The 14,759-nt window shown below is 48.5% G+C and overlaps 1 protein-coding gene across 3 annotated transcripts in view; it reads left to right on the top strand.

The window, feature by feature from the left end:
• LOC144510159 (netrin receptor UNC5D-like) overlaps positions 1-14,759 on the top strand; it is a 558,422-nt gene that overhangs the window by 311,825 nt on the left and 231,838 nt on the right. The gene's annotated exons all lie outside the window — the stretch shown is intronic.

Below are 14,759 nucleotides of genomic sequence, written 5' to 3'. Positions count from 1 at the left end.
GTGAGTTTCTATGAGATTCCCCTCTCACTCTTCTAAACTCCAGTGAATTTAAAGTTTATTAATTTATTAGTCACAAGTAAGGCTTACATTAATAGTTATTGTGAAATTCCCCTCGTCTTTCTATTTATATACCCTTTCTATTTCAATTTCTCTCTGTCCATTTTGTGCTGGTCCTTACTAAGGTTTTGTCATCCCTGTCTCTTGGTCACTACTCTCACTATCTCTCCATCCTGCTCACCAGACTTGTGCAGTCCTCTATTTCTTCATCATCTTTCTCATGTCTCTTTCTCCAACTTGATTTTCACATAGAATTCTCCCTGGTCTTGTTTGCCTGGCCTTTCTTTCGCTCTGTATTTTTCCTTCACTATCACTTGTCACTTAGTCCTTCTCTTTACCCCATCACTATCTCCCTGACAGTTGTCTCTTGCATCTATCTCGTGGCTGTCTCTCAGTCCTTCTCTTTACCCCATCACTATCTACCTGACAGTTGCCTCTTCCATCTATCTCGTGGCTGTCTCTCATGACTTCTCCTTGCCCCCTCTCTTCCCCTGTGTTCCTCTGCACCTTCCCTGTGTCCCACGCCCCAATCCTTCTGTTTCTTCTCACTCCCTTCAGCCTGCCTGACACTGGATACCAGCCCAGCCCTCTTACCATTACAGCATCGAGCTTAAGAGTCTCATTGTCCTGCCCACAGTCACACCTCTTGACACCTATTCGAAACCCCTGGACCACTCGGTGGAATAGGAGACCTTCAGCAAGAAAAGATCTGACATTAACTCAGTTGATATTGGTTGATTATCAGACACAGAACCCAAGAGGCCCACGATGGTAAATCCCTACCTCGCCCTATCAAATCAGTGTCATATCAGCTTGCAATATAATGCATATTTCTGATAATGGAGGTTCGACACTCGTGGGGAAAAAATGATGAAACCTCTTTGTATCTGGGGTGCTGCCGGAAAGAGGTTTATGTGGACTATAGACTGAACCTCCAACTGATCAGGTCAACAGCAAGTCACTTGCACTGGTTCTGATAATCTGGAGTTGGGATCCATGCCAGACCATACAGTTATTTTTAATATACTGTTGCTCGGTTAAAACACACACCTGATGTTCAGTAGTGCTTTCTTTCAACATTTTTTATTGTAGTTCTTTCTGTTGAATTCCATCCCACGCATCAGACTGAACTGTAATTTTCCATTTCAGTTGATGGAAGCAATTTCACCAGCTGACTTGTTTTTCAACTGCAGTTTGTGTTTTTCTGGTCTCTCAGTAACTTCTGAGCTACCAGATACAGTAGAAGAAAGAAAGGAATGTGTCATAAATCCAGCAAGCCCACGAGCGAGGCACTGAATTTTCAGTTCCTCTGAGACAGGTCCTGCTGGTGAGGCCAGCAATTATTGCCCATCCCTAATTGCTCTTGAGAAGTTGGTGGTGAGCTGCCTTCTTGAACCACTGCAGTTAGAAACATAGAAACTAGAAGCAGGACTGGGCCCGTTCGTGCCTGCTCCACCATTCACCTGGATCATGGCTGATCATTAAATTCAATATCCTGATCCCGCCCCCTTCCGGCCAAATCATAGAATCCCTGTAGTGCAGAAGGAGGCCATTTGGCCCATTGATCCTGCACCGACAACAATCCCACCCAGATCCTATCCCCGTCACCCCACATATTTACCCCATTAATCCCCCTGATATTAAGGAGCAATTTAGCATGGCCAGTCAACCTATCCCGCACATTTTTGGAGTGTAGGAGAGAACCGGAGCATCTGGAGGAAACCCATGCAGACACGGGGAGAACATGCAAACTCCACACAGACAGTGACCCAAGCTGGGGATTGAACCTGGGTCCCTGGCGCCGAGAGGCAACAGTGCTAACCACTGTCCCACCCCTTGATCCTTTCAGCCCCACGAGCTATATCTAACTTCTTCTTGAAATCAGACGTTTTGGCCTCAACTATATTCGCTGGTAGTGAATTCCACACATTCACCACCCTCTGGGTGAAGAAATTTCTCCTCACCTCAGTTCTAAAAAGTTTACCCCTTATCCTGAAACTATGACCCCCCTAGTTCTGGACTCCCCTACCCCACCATTGGGAATATTCTTTCTAATCTACCTGCCTAACCCTGTTAGAATTTTATAAAGTTTCTATGAGATCCCTTCTCACTCTCACTCAAATTAATTACTGTAATTAATTAATTAATCTAATTAATTACTGTATTGAATTTCTTCTTGAAATCACACAACGTTTTGACCTCAACTACATTCTGTGTTAGTGAATTCCACACATTCACCACCCTCTGGGCAAAGAAATTTCTCCTCACCTCAGTTCTAAAAGGTTTACCTCCTTATCCTCAAACTATGACCCCTAGTTCTGGACTCCCCCCCCTCATTGGGAACATTCTTTCTGAATCTACCCTGTCTAACCCTGTTAGAATTTTATAAGTTTCTATGAGATCCCCTCTTATTCTTCTGAACTCCAGTGAATATAATCATTTCGTATAGGTGCATCCACAGCTCTCTTAGGGAAGGGAGTTCCAGAACTTTGTGCTAATGACAGGGAAGGAATGAGAGCTCTATTTCCAAGTCAGGGTGATGAGTGACTTGGAGGGAAACTTTCAGGTGGTGTTGTCCCCATATATCTGCTGCTGCTTGTGGATGGTAATGGCTGCGGGTTTGGAAGGTGCTGTTTCAAGGAATCTTGGTGAGTTCCTGCAGTTTGTCTTGCAGATGGTATGGCTGCTGATGTGCATCAGTGGTGGAGGACTGAATGATTGTGGATGTTGTGCCAATCAAGCTAGCTGTGTTGTTCTAGATGGTGTCAAGCTTCTTCAATGTCGTTGGGTGCTGCACTCATCCATCACACACCTGACTTGTGCTTTGTAGGTTGTGGACAGGCTTTGGGGAGCCAGGAGGCAAGTTACTCGCCACAAGTTTCCTAGCCTCCGAGTTGAGTATATGGCCACAGTATTTACATGGCTAGTTGTAATAAGTCCTCAGAGGCAGAAGTCCCTTCACCACAATCCCTTTATTTACAAGCCTGGCAACAGCATATAGAGTGCTTTGTGAGCAATCTTCACTTGGAGTCCCAGAGGAACTGACACTCCGGGTTAAGTACAAACCAAGAGGCTCCCTGATGGGTCCATCAATTTGGCCATTCTTTTCTAACAGGCCCACCTCAATTGCCTGATTTAAGTCATTACACTAGTCCAGTTCAGTTGCTGGTCATTGGTAACCCCCCAGGATATTGACAAAATTTTCATTCATTCTGAACTGGGTCCTGTAGTTACCAGAGTACCCGGAATCCATGATCATTGTTTACACGCACATACCTAAAAGCGTCCTCTCACTTGTGAGGGGATGGAGGGTGGGGGGGAGTGGGAGAGCAAAGTAGTTTCAAAATTATTATCATTATGTATGTATTCAGAAGAGAGTTACAGGAGACATCTGTAACATCTGCTTCCAGCAGAACATGAAGGGTTGGCCTCCTTCTGTGCTCCAAGCTCAGGGAGCTGCAGAGAAAAATAACTCAGTTGATCTTTACAGGAGAGCCAAGAGCTATAAAGGAGCGATCTAATATGCAGAGGCTCAAAAAAAAACGATTGCAAAGCAAACCTTAGGGAGCTATAGAAGATACAGAGGGAAGAAAAAAAAAATATTTGTATTATGGTTGCACAGTGGCTGCGTTACTGGACTGGAAATATCGAGACTTGGAGGAATAATCCAGAGCCGTGTTCGAGAGCCAGCGAGAAATTAAATTCAATTTAATTAAATGAATGTGGAATTTAAAAGAAAAAAATCAGCCCTATTTACTATGGATTGAGTCGAGTTATTGAATAATAACCCATCTGATTCACTTGAGAAGGAAATCTGTTGCGCTCACCCAGTCTGGCCGAGACCTTCTTCTAGACTCTCGACCCACAGAAATGTGGTTGACTTTTAAACTGACCTTCGAAGTAAATCTCTCAGATGTATTAAGAAGGCAACTCCCAACACAGTCACCGTCTCAAGGGCAATTACAGATGGGCAACAAATCTTGGCCTTAGCAGTGACACCCAAATCCTGTGCTTGAAGAAAAATCTCACATGGTGCTTTTCATAACCAGAGAATATCCAATCATGCTTCTCAGCCCATGAGGCACTGTTGAAAAGTCTATAATATAATGAAGAAAAAGGTTCGAGGAGCTTGCAGCCAATGATGCGCTTTCTGAAGTCATTACTCTCTTGCAAGAAATGCAACAGGCCTTGTACACACAGTAAGATCCCACAAAGAATCACATAAATGTGATCTTGACCATTGGTTATGGAATAGCTATTGGCACAAGATTCTGATGAGAACTCCCCTGCTCTTGTTTTATTTATTCATGGGACATTGGTGTCGCTGGCTGGGCCAGCATTAATGCCATCCCTTGTCACCCTTGAACTGAGTGGCTTGGCTCGGCCATCTCAGAGCAGAGTTGAGAGTCAACCACATTGCTGTGGCTCTGGAATCACATACAGGCCAGACCAGGTAAGGACGGCAGATTTCCTTCCCTAAAGGACATTAGTGAACCAGATGGGTTTTTCTGACAACTGTTTTAAGGTCGCCAATAGATTCTTAGTTCTAGATATTTTAATTGAATTCACATTCCACCACCTGCCGTGGCGGGATTCAAATCCGGGTCCCCAGAACATTAGCTGAGTTTCTGGATTAATAGTCTAGCGATAATACCACTCTGGCCTTGCCTCTTCTTCAAAACATTGCCGTGGAATCTTCTACCTCCACCCAAGGGGGCATTTGAATGAATTTGCAAAAAAGCAAATCAGAAACAATACTGTCAGAAAGTTCATTGCAGCGAAAAGGAGAACTTCAGCATGGCAACAAGTCCACGAAAGAAAGACATCAGTCTCAAAATTTAACAGCGGCGTGGGGTAGGGTTTAACATGCGTGATCCCCAAAGCAGGCAACACAGAGTCCTTCCCCCAAGGACCTGTGGCTCTGACCAAGGCAGGGTTGGTTAGGGTGCGGCATGATATCATACCATTGCTACACAAACATAGAAGATCAAGTCCTGTCCTACACTTGGCTTGACTCACTGCCTCACCTCCGGGCAGCAACAGGAATCTGGCGGAAGAAAGCCATAACTGAGCACCAGTGGGGTTGGTCCTGGTTACTGTCAGTTGGAGTTGGGTGCGGGGCTTCAATCTTAGGATTGATCAGAGTGAGAGGCATAATTGTGGCCTTAATTTCTGGACCATGAGCAAAGATGTAATGAGGGAACAATGTAAGTTTTGGATGACTGAGAGTTTACAATGGGGTAGAGGGACCGAAGAATGGGAAGGCCAGTCAGGGGGGAGATGGAGTTGTCAAGTTTACAGGAAACAATGCCATAGCTGAGGGTTTTGGTGATAGATGAATGAAGGCAGGTTCAGAGTCAGGAGATTTTATGAAAGTGGTTGGTCTCACGGGCTACTGGGATGTAGTCAGAAGCTCAACTGGGAGGGACAAATGTGACACTAATATTGCCAACAATCTGGTTCAACCTGGAGACAGTTGCCAGGGAGAGGGATGTAGTCAGTGCATTGGGACAAGTGACAATGACTTCAATCTTTCCAATTCTTAGTTGAAGGAAAGCCCTGCTCACCCAGTACTGGATGCCGGATAAGTAGGGAGGGATTATCCAGCCACGCGCATCTGAAGGCTGGAAATTTCCGGCTACAGTCAACCTATAAATGGACTGGCGAATTTTCTGTCCTGCCTGTTACGATTCCTGCGGCGGGCCGGAAGGGAAATTTCTGGCTGAAGTGTGAAAAAGAAATCAGGAGCAGTCGAGATGTGCAGAGGTTGAGTCAGGTGCCATCACAACCAGTTGTAAGGATGCTGAACAACAGGGCTGAGATTGTACAGAGCTAAATTAGGAAACAGCATAGAATTGCAAAGAAAAGGAGCAGGTCAGGCACATCATAATGTGGAGCGTGAAACCAGAGAAAGGCACAAGATTATCACAGAGAGAGAAGGATATGGAGCCAAGGTCAAAAGGCGCAATCACCCATCAACACTTTCTTCCGGGGAAAATGTGCAAACTCCACAGTCACAAGGCTGGAATTGAAGCCAGGTACCTGGTGCTGCGAGACAGCAGAGCGAGCCACTGTGCCACCAACAAAGTAGAAAGGGTCGAGAGCTTCAAGCTTTTAGGTGTCCAGATCACCAACAACCTGTCCTGGTCCCCCCCCCCCCCCCCCCCATGCCAACATTATAGTTAAGAAAGCCCAACAATGTCACTACTTTCTCAGAAGATGAAGGAAATTTGGCATGTCAGCTACGACTCTCACCAACTTTTACAGATGCTCCATAGAAAGCATTCTTTCTGGTTGTATCACAGCTTGGTGTGGCTCCTGCTCTGCCCAAGACCGCTGGGGACTACAAAAGGTCGTGAATGTAGCCCAGTCCATCACGCAAACCAGCCTCCCATCCATTGACTCTGTCTACACTTCCCGCTGCCTCGGCAAAGCAGCCAGCATAATTAAGGACCTCACGCACCCCGGACATTCTCTCTTCCACCTTCTTCCGTCGGGAAAAAGATACAAAAGTCTGAGGTCACGTACCAACCAACTCAAGAACAGCTTCTTCCCTGCTGCTGTCAGACTTTTGAATGGACCTACCTTGCATTAAGTTGATCTTTCTCTACACCCTAGCTATGACTGTAACTCTACATTTTGCACTCTCTCCTTTCCTTCTCTATGAACGGTATGCTTTGTCTGTATAGGGCGCAAGAAACAATACTTTTCACTGTATGTTAATACATGTGACAATAATAAATCAAATCAAATCCAAAAAAATGTTGCTGTTGCAGGTGTTTCCAGCAAAGTGTGCCCCCTCCTCCCCCCCCCCCCCCCCCCCCCCCCCCACCCCACAAGCCTCCACTGCAAGGGTGGCATCTGCAGCAGAAGGCCTGGGGGAAAAGGTCAGATCCATGATGGAAGAACTCTGAGTCATGGCCGTGTCCCTGAAGGTCATGGCTGAGGGCTTCAACTGTATGGTTCAGATCAAGACGGGCCTGTAGCACTGGCAGCGCCAGATGACATTGAGGCTCTCAAGCCCGACCCCCTTTCCCCCCCAAAGCCTGAGGCCTCCCAGACATTCCTGACCTACCACACCCCCTCCCTCCCTCCCCCCACCCACCAGAGCTTGCCAGTGGGCTCTGCGCTCTTGTACTCCCTGGTGCTCAGTGGAGACAGTGGTGTCCACTTCCTTTCTCCTTCTCCTTGCTGCCTGGTTCCCGTGTTTAAGAGCCAGTGATAATTTGAGCTGGCGTGACGTCCTGCCTAGTGGGTGGAAAGGTAAGTATCTGGTAATAGATTCAAATTCATGCAAATCAGGTTCACACCAGGCCTGAACCTGACCGCGTCACTGGGGAGGGCCTCGGGGAGATCTTCACTGGAAATCTGGCTGGCGCAAAGCTGGTTTTTGGCCTCTTGTACGATTTAGCGGCATGGTGGCACAGTGGTTAGCACTGCTGCCTCACAGTGCCAGGGACCCGGGTTCAATTCCAGCCTCGGGTGACTGTCTGTGTGGAATTTGCACATTATCCCCCTGTCTGTGTGAGTTTCCTCCGGGTGCTTCTATTTCTACCCACTGTCCAAAGGTGGGGTTGGGTTGATTGACCATGTTAAATTGCCCCTTAGACTGAGGGGGAAAGGAGGATGATTACGTGGGGTTACGGGGATAGGGCCTGGGGTAGGATTGATGTCAGTGCAGGCTCGATGGGCCGAATGGCCTCTTTCCGCACTGTGGGGACACTATGGCCCCTATTTTATCATTTTCATTCTGAGCGCTGGGCAGACTTGAAACTGGGAGTGTTTCAGATCCGACTTTTAGACCCGTTCTCAGGTGCCCCCGTACACACTCTGCCTGAAAAAATAACAGCAATTCTGAATCGCGCTGCAGAAGCATGCACAGTAAAAAAATAGAAAAACGCTCCCCTGCCACATCGCTCCCGGGCCGGATAATGCCTCCCCCTGGCCCCCACAGAAATTGCCCCACCCCCACAACACGCCCATCCCCCTCCCTCCCCCGCTACCCAGACCAATCGTGGCCCCTTCTCCCACTCACCAATCACACTCAGAATGGCAGCAGACCCCCCCCTTCCCACCCCACCGACCACACGCAAAGTGACAGCGGACCGCCCTTCCCCCTCACTGAGCAGAGGCAGGGTGGCAGAGTGGCAGCAGAACCACCCCCCCCCCACCCCTCCCCCCCGCCGTCCACCCCCCCACCACCAATCTGAGTGGAGCCATCTGACCCACCTCCCTACCCCTCCCCACCCCCCCACCGATCTGAGTGGAGCCATTTGACCGACCCCCCCCCCTGCCACCCGCCCACCGATCTGAAGCAGAGAGCCGCCGGAAGCTCTGAACTTACCTCCTTAGAAGCTGGAGCGCCGGAATTCGACCTTTGCGAACCATGTCTGTTTTGCGCCAATTCTGGATGGGCGAACGCGGTGGTAAAGGGGGAACGTGCCGATAAGTTTGGGCGTGTGGCCCATTAAGTCAATGTAAATGCATGCAAATGCATTTAAATTGACGTTGCACCGTTTCGGGCCTGGTCCCGATCGCGGCCATTTCCGGGCCTAGGTAAAGGGGGAACCGATGCGGAGGTAGGCGCGGATCGCGCTGTTCGCCTCACGCCCGACTTTACCAAGCTTTCACGTCCGAAAACGGACGCAACTTGATGGTAAAATCGGGCCCTATGATTCTAAGATTGTTTGATGGGATTCGTGCCTGTGGCTAACATGGCTGCTAAGGCACCTTTATCAACGGTCTCACTTTTAAGCCTGAGCAACAATTGGTGTGAGATGGCGCTGTGCAAGATTAGCGTTTATATGGACAAACTGGGGAATCTGGCAAGCATCAAGTGTCAAAATAAAGAGTACCGGCCAAAGGCTTTCGAAATCAGTTCCAGAAGGCAGTACAGAGCACTGCCAAAACACACACTACTACCTGCTGATGGAGGTTTTGAATAATGGGTACCTGGGGAGCAGTTGTAAGGCTGGCATTCAATCAAAGTGTTTACATTATACCACAAATGGTCAGCTTGTTACCACCATCTGAAACTAGAAATTTGATTACAGTCTTGAATGCGCTCTATTCCGGCTTTCCCTTGTTTAAATTTGATGGATATGTGTTTATACACGGATATATTATATCTGTCATGTTGGTTTTGTTCAGGAGGTTTTGTATTCTGTTTAGACTGGAGACAAGGACCTTTTCTTTTGTGAGTCTTTGACCTCGCTCCCACTTGACGGAAATGTCACCAAATCGCTCCATGAAACAGCGGACCACTTTTGCAGCATCGTCGCTGTTTCGTTGTCAAGCTCAAGAGACCAGATCGCATTCAGCCAAACCTCACAAATGGCCAGGAGTTGAAGGGCCAGTTCACCTTCATGTTGGCACTGCGGGTTGAGAGGGGTACATGGACCCAGAACTTTGCTCCTTTTTGAATAATGCCATTGGTTTGCCGGGCGCCCAATTGTAAACCAGACAAGCACCCAGGTTTGCCATTTCATCCAAAAGGCAGCTCCTCCTCCCCCGCCGCACCCCGTCATGCCATCTGACCCTCCCCCCTCCAACGCTACCCTGCCCAACATCACACCATGGTCTTGGTAGTTCCCTGGAGGATCAGGCCAGATAATGCGCTGACACAATTGTGGAGCGCAGAAGGGGGTCATTTGGTCCATCCCCAAGTCTTACTCAGAACTGCCTCACCTGACCTGGGCGGCACGGTGGCACAGTGGTTAGCACTGCCGCCTCACAACACCAGGGACCTGGGTTCAATTCTGGTGTAGGGTCACTGCCTGTGTGGAGTTTGCACATTCTCCCCGTGTCTGCGTGGGTTTCCTCCGGGTGCTCCGGTTTCTTCCCACAGTCCAAAGATGTGCGGGCCAAGTGGATTGGCCATGCTAATTTTCCCCTTAATGTCAGGAGGTTAGTAGGATAAATAAATAGCGTTATGAGGATAGGGCCTGAGTGGGATTGTGGTCGGTGCAGGTTCGATGGGCCGAATGGCCTCCTTCTGCACTGTAGGGATTCTATGACCTGCAGTGTAGTCGTGGTTTTTGGTTGCAAGTTTTCAACTTTCCCTCCTTGTCCTTCTCAACCCAGAGGAAGCGCATGTTTAACCATGTCATCCTCCTCAAAAGGCTCTCCTGTATCACCCAACTGGGAGTCCTCTCAGCTGCTTCCATCCTCAACATACGTCATTGTATCCAGAGAATCACAATGACTTCCTTTCCTGTCTCTGTAATCTGCTCTTACATCTGGCACCCCCAAGCACCTATCCTCAGCCCCTTCCTATTTCTCATCTGATGTGGAGATGCCGGCGTTGGACTGGGGTGGGCACAGTAAGTAGTCTCACAACACCAGGTTAAAGTCCAGCAGGTTTATTTGGTGGCACGGGCTTTCGGAGCGCTGCTCCTTCATCAGGTGAGTGCAGGATTTGTTTCACAAACAGGACATGTATAGACACAAACTCCATTACAAGATAATGGTTGGAATGCGAGTCTTAACAGGTAATCAAGTCTTTACAGGTGCAGACAATGTGAGTGGAGAGAGGGTTAACAGGTTAAAGAGATGTGTATTGTCTCCAGCCAGGACAGTTAGTGCAGCATCTAAATGCTGCAGCTTGGCAATTTCACCCAAACAGCGCGTCGTTCGTTTTCACGGGCAGGCTGTCAAAACCCAAAATATCACACTGATTCAGCGACTGGATAAACAGAAATTTCTTCCAATTCGATATTGGCAAAGCTGAAGCTATTGTTTTCGCTTCCCGCTTGAAGCTCCATTTTCTAGCTGTCCGCTCCCAACCCTCTGCCTGGCAACTGTCTGGAGTTAGTGTCACACTCGACCGAGGCGGGCTCCCCACCTCACTTTCCTTCCATCGCTGAGACTGCCCATTTCCACCCCTGTAATGTCGTCTGACTCTGCCCTCCACTGCCCCCCCCCCCACTTCCCGGCTCAGCTGATCCATTGCGGGGATCTTCATTCATGCCTTTACAAGCTCTAGATTTGACTGTTCCAATGCGCTCATAGAGTCATAGAGGTTTACAGCATGGAAACAGGCCCTTCGGCCCAACTTGTCCATGCTGCCCTTTTTTTTAAAACCCCGAAGCTAGTCCCAATTGCCCGCATTTGGCCCATATCCCTCTATACCCATCGTACCCATGTAACTATCTAAATGCTTTTTAAAAGATAAAATTGTACCCGCCTCTACTACTACCTCTGGCAGCTTGTTCCAGACACTCGCCACCCTCTGTGTGAAACAATTGCCCCTCTGGACATTTTGTATCTCTCCCCTCTCACCTTAAACCTATGCCCTCTAGTTTTAGACTCCCCTACCTTTGGGAAATGACGTTGACTATCTAGCTGATCTGTGCCCCTCATTATTTTATAGACCTCTATAAGGTCACCCCTCAGCCTCCTACGCTCCAGGGAAAGAAGTCCCGGTCTATCCAGCCTCTCCTTATAACTCAATCCATCAAGTCCCGGTAGCATCCTAGAAAATCTTTTCTGCACTCTTTCTAGTTTAACAATATCCTTCGTATAATAGGGTGGCCAGAACTGTACACAGGTCAACCCACTCCTGGGTTGCTCTCCCACCTTCTAACCTCTGTAAACCTGGAGGTCATCGAAAACTCTGGTGCCCATGTCTTAACTCAGAGCAAGTCCTGTCCCCATTAACTTTGCTGTCCTGTGCTGGCTGCCAGTTAATTAACATCTTGATTTTAGAATACTCGTCCTTATTTACAGATCTGGTCATGGCTTTGCCTTTTCCCATCTCGGTCACCTCTCCACCTCTACAACCCCCAGAGTAATCTGTGCTCCTGTAATTCTGGTCCCCTGTGCATCCCAACATTTAAGCTCTTTGCCACTGCTGGCCATGCCTTCAGTTGCCTTGGCCGAGCTCTAATATGCTGCCTACACCTCTCCACCTCCCTTTCCTCCTTGAAGACACTCCTCAAAACCTGCCACCGTCACCCTGGTATCTCTTTCAATGCATCAGTAATATTCCAGGACGGCACAGGGGTTAGCACGGCTACCTCACAGCACTGGGGACCAGGGTTCAATTCCAACCTTGGGTGACTGTGTGGAGTTTGCACGTTCTCCCCTGTATCTGCGTGGCTTTCCTCCGGGTGCTCCGGTTTCCTCCCACACTCCAAAGGTGTGCGGGTTAGGTGGATTGGCCATGCTAAATTGTCCCTGAATGTCCCAAGATATGTAGGTCCGAGGGATTAGCGGGGTAAATACATGGGGTTACAGGGATAGGGCCTGAGTAAGATACTCTGTTAGAGAGTCAGTTCAGACTCGATGGGCTGAATGGCCTCTTCTGCACTGTCGGGATTCTATGATTCTGGCTGGAATTTTACCATCCCGCCCCCCATGTGAATCGGAGCGGGCAGGGAAAGATCCATTGACCTCGGGTGGGATTTTACAGTTGTGGGATGAGCGAGGCTGTAATATTCCACTCTTTATACATTTTGTTTTATAAGACGCAGGTGGAGTGCCTTGGAATGTTTAATTAATTGCTGCTATTTCAGTAAAAGTTGCGCATCGTCATCAAGTTGAAGCAGAAATAATGTCATCAACAGTGTAAAGGCATTTGAACACCTGGACAGGGAAGGCTGCCCTCGACTGGTCATTTTTAAGCACACAAGTGAGAATTCTGGGCATTTATGGGCTAGGGGGCCACCAGTCTCCAGGTGAAGGAAAATAAACTATTTGAGAAGCCTTTAGTGACACGAGGCAATTAGATCAGTCCAAACTGCTGAATGGAACCCACATTAACTTTAGGTTCAATACCTTCATGTCTCCACCATAGCAGAGTGGCTAAAATCAACCTGCTATCTTTAGGGATGAGGTGAAAATTGCTGCCAGGATGATCCAAGACTGACATGCTTTACTTTGATACTGCCATTAATGATACATCGAGGATTGTGGAGGAGCGTTGAATGTTTATCAGTTGCAGCTTACAAGCTGATTGCTCTCACGCAGTCGACTGCAACCCTGCTCTTGTCCAGCAAGAATTAAGGGTGGGCGGGTGAGGATCATACTGAGGTGAGGTTGTTCCCTTCCTGCCGGCTCACATCTCATCCTCACTGACCTTGAAGTGGGCAAAGCTTTAGGCAAGCAAGGATCTAATTTAAAATTACAAGTCATAGAATTCTGACAGTGCAGAAGGAGGCCATTCGGCCCATCGAGGCTGCATCGACTCTTACCCTGGCTTACCCCGAACCCCATATATTTACTTAACTGATCTATATATCTTGGGACATTCAGGGACAATTTAGCATGGCCAATCCACCTAACCTGCGCATCTTTGGAGTGTGGGAGGGAACCGGAGCGCTCAGAGGAAACCCACGCAGACACGGGGAGAATGTGCAAACTCCACACAGACAGTGACCCGAGGCCGGAATTAAACCCTGGTCCCTGGTGCTGTGAGGCAGCAGTGCCAACCACTGTCATGACAAGTTGCCATCAGCCATGGTCCTGGGTGGAAGTCTAACTAAGTCATGATATTATCATCAGCACAGTGCATCCAGGAGGTCCACACCAAGACAGACCCGTTAAGCCACAGCAGGACGGTCTGGCTGGTCACAGATCAGTGCTAAATGTGTCTTGGCATTGGCTGCCAAAGCCCCTACCCATTCCTGACATCATGCCAAGGCGTGTTTACCCATGCATTCCCTGGCATGCTGGAGTTCCCATGATCCACTTTCCCACTCCCAACCTCCAGCCCTCACTTCAATGCTGATAATTTTACACTGGAGGCTGACTGGAGATTAAAATGCTCTGACTGAAGTCTGGAATTTACAGTGGCCTGGGCTTCAGATCCCCAACAGCTTCGACTGGTCTCAACGCAGGAAAGATCCAAATCCAAGTGTTGGGTAACTATACAACTGACAACCTCCTCCCCCCCACCCCCCCTGCCCCGCACCCCCCACACCCCCTCTTCCAACCACTCATACTGACATCCATCGGGTGGGGGGGGGGGGGGGGGGGGGGGGGTAACCCTACCCTCAATCCCCAAATATTTGCCTCAACCCTGCCGCCACCCTTGCTCACCGACACACCATGGTGGCACAGTGGTTGGCACTGCTGCCTCACAGCTCCAGGGACCCACGTACGATTCCCAGCTTGGGTCGCTGTCTGTGTGGAGTTTGCACGTTCTCCCCCTTGTCTGCGTGGGTTTTCTCCGGGTGCTCCGGTTTCTTCCCACAGTCCAAAGATGTGTGGGTTAGGTGGATTGGCCATGCGAAATTGCCCCTTAGCGTCGGGGGACTAGCTAGGATAAGTGCAGACTCGATGGGCCAGATGGCCTCCAAATGAAATACTTTCCTATCCATGTAACAAGGAAGTTAGATAAAAGAGAGCCTTTGACAAGGCACTGTAGATTCTATGAACCGGTTCCAATCAATACTTTTCACTGTATACTAATACAATAATAAATCAAATCAAATTTGCCTGCGTTTGACCCCTATCCCTCTAAACCTTCCCCATCCATGTACCTGTCCAAATGTCTTTTAAATGTTGTAATTGTGCCCGCCTCTACCACCTCCTCTGGCAGCTCATTCCATACACGCACCACCCTCTGTGTGCCACTTGTCGAAATATCCTGCCCTTATAGTTACCACTTTACTGGATTATTGAATTAAACCAACCCCATGACCTTGTCCACACACACACACACATACAATAAAAACAAATAAAAATGTAGCCTGCAGTGG

The sequence above is a fragment of the Mustelus asterias genome, chromosome 22, assembly GCF_964213995.1.
Source record: "Mustelus asterias chromosome 22, sMusAst1.hap1.1, whole genome shotgun sequence".
Taxonomy (NCBI): Eukaryota; Metazoa; Chordata; class Chondrichthyes; order Carcharhiniformes; family Triakidae; genus Mustelus; species Mustelus asterias.
The sequence above is the reverse complement of the archived record's forward strand: the minus strand, read 5'-3'. Positions and strand labels throughout refer to the sequence as shown.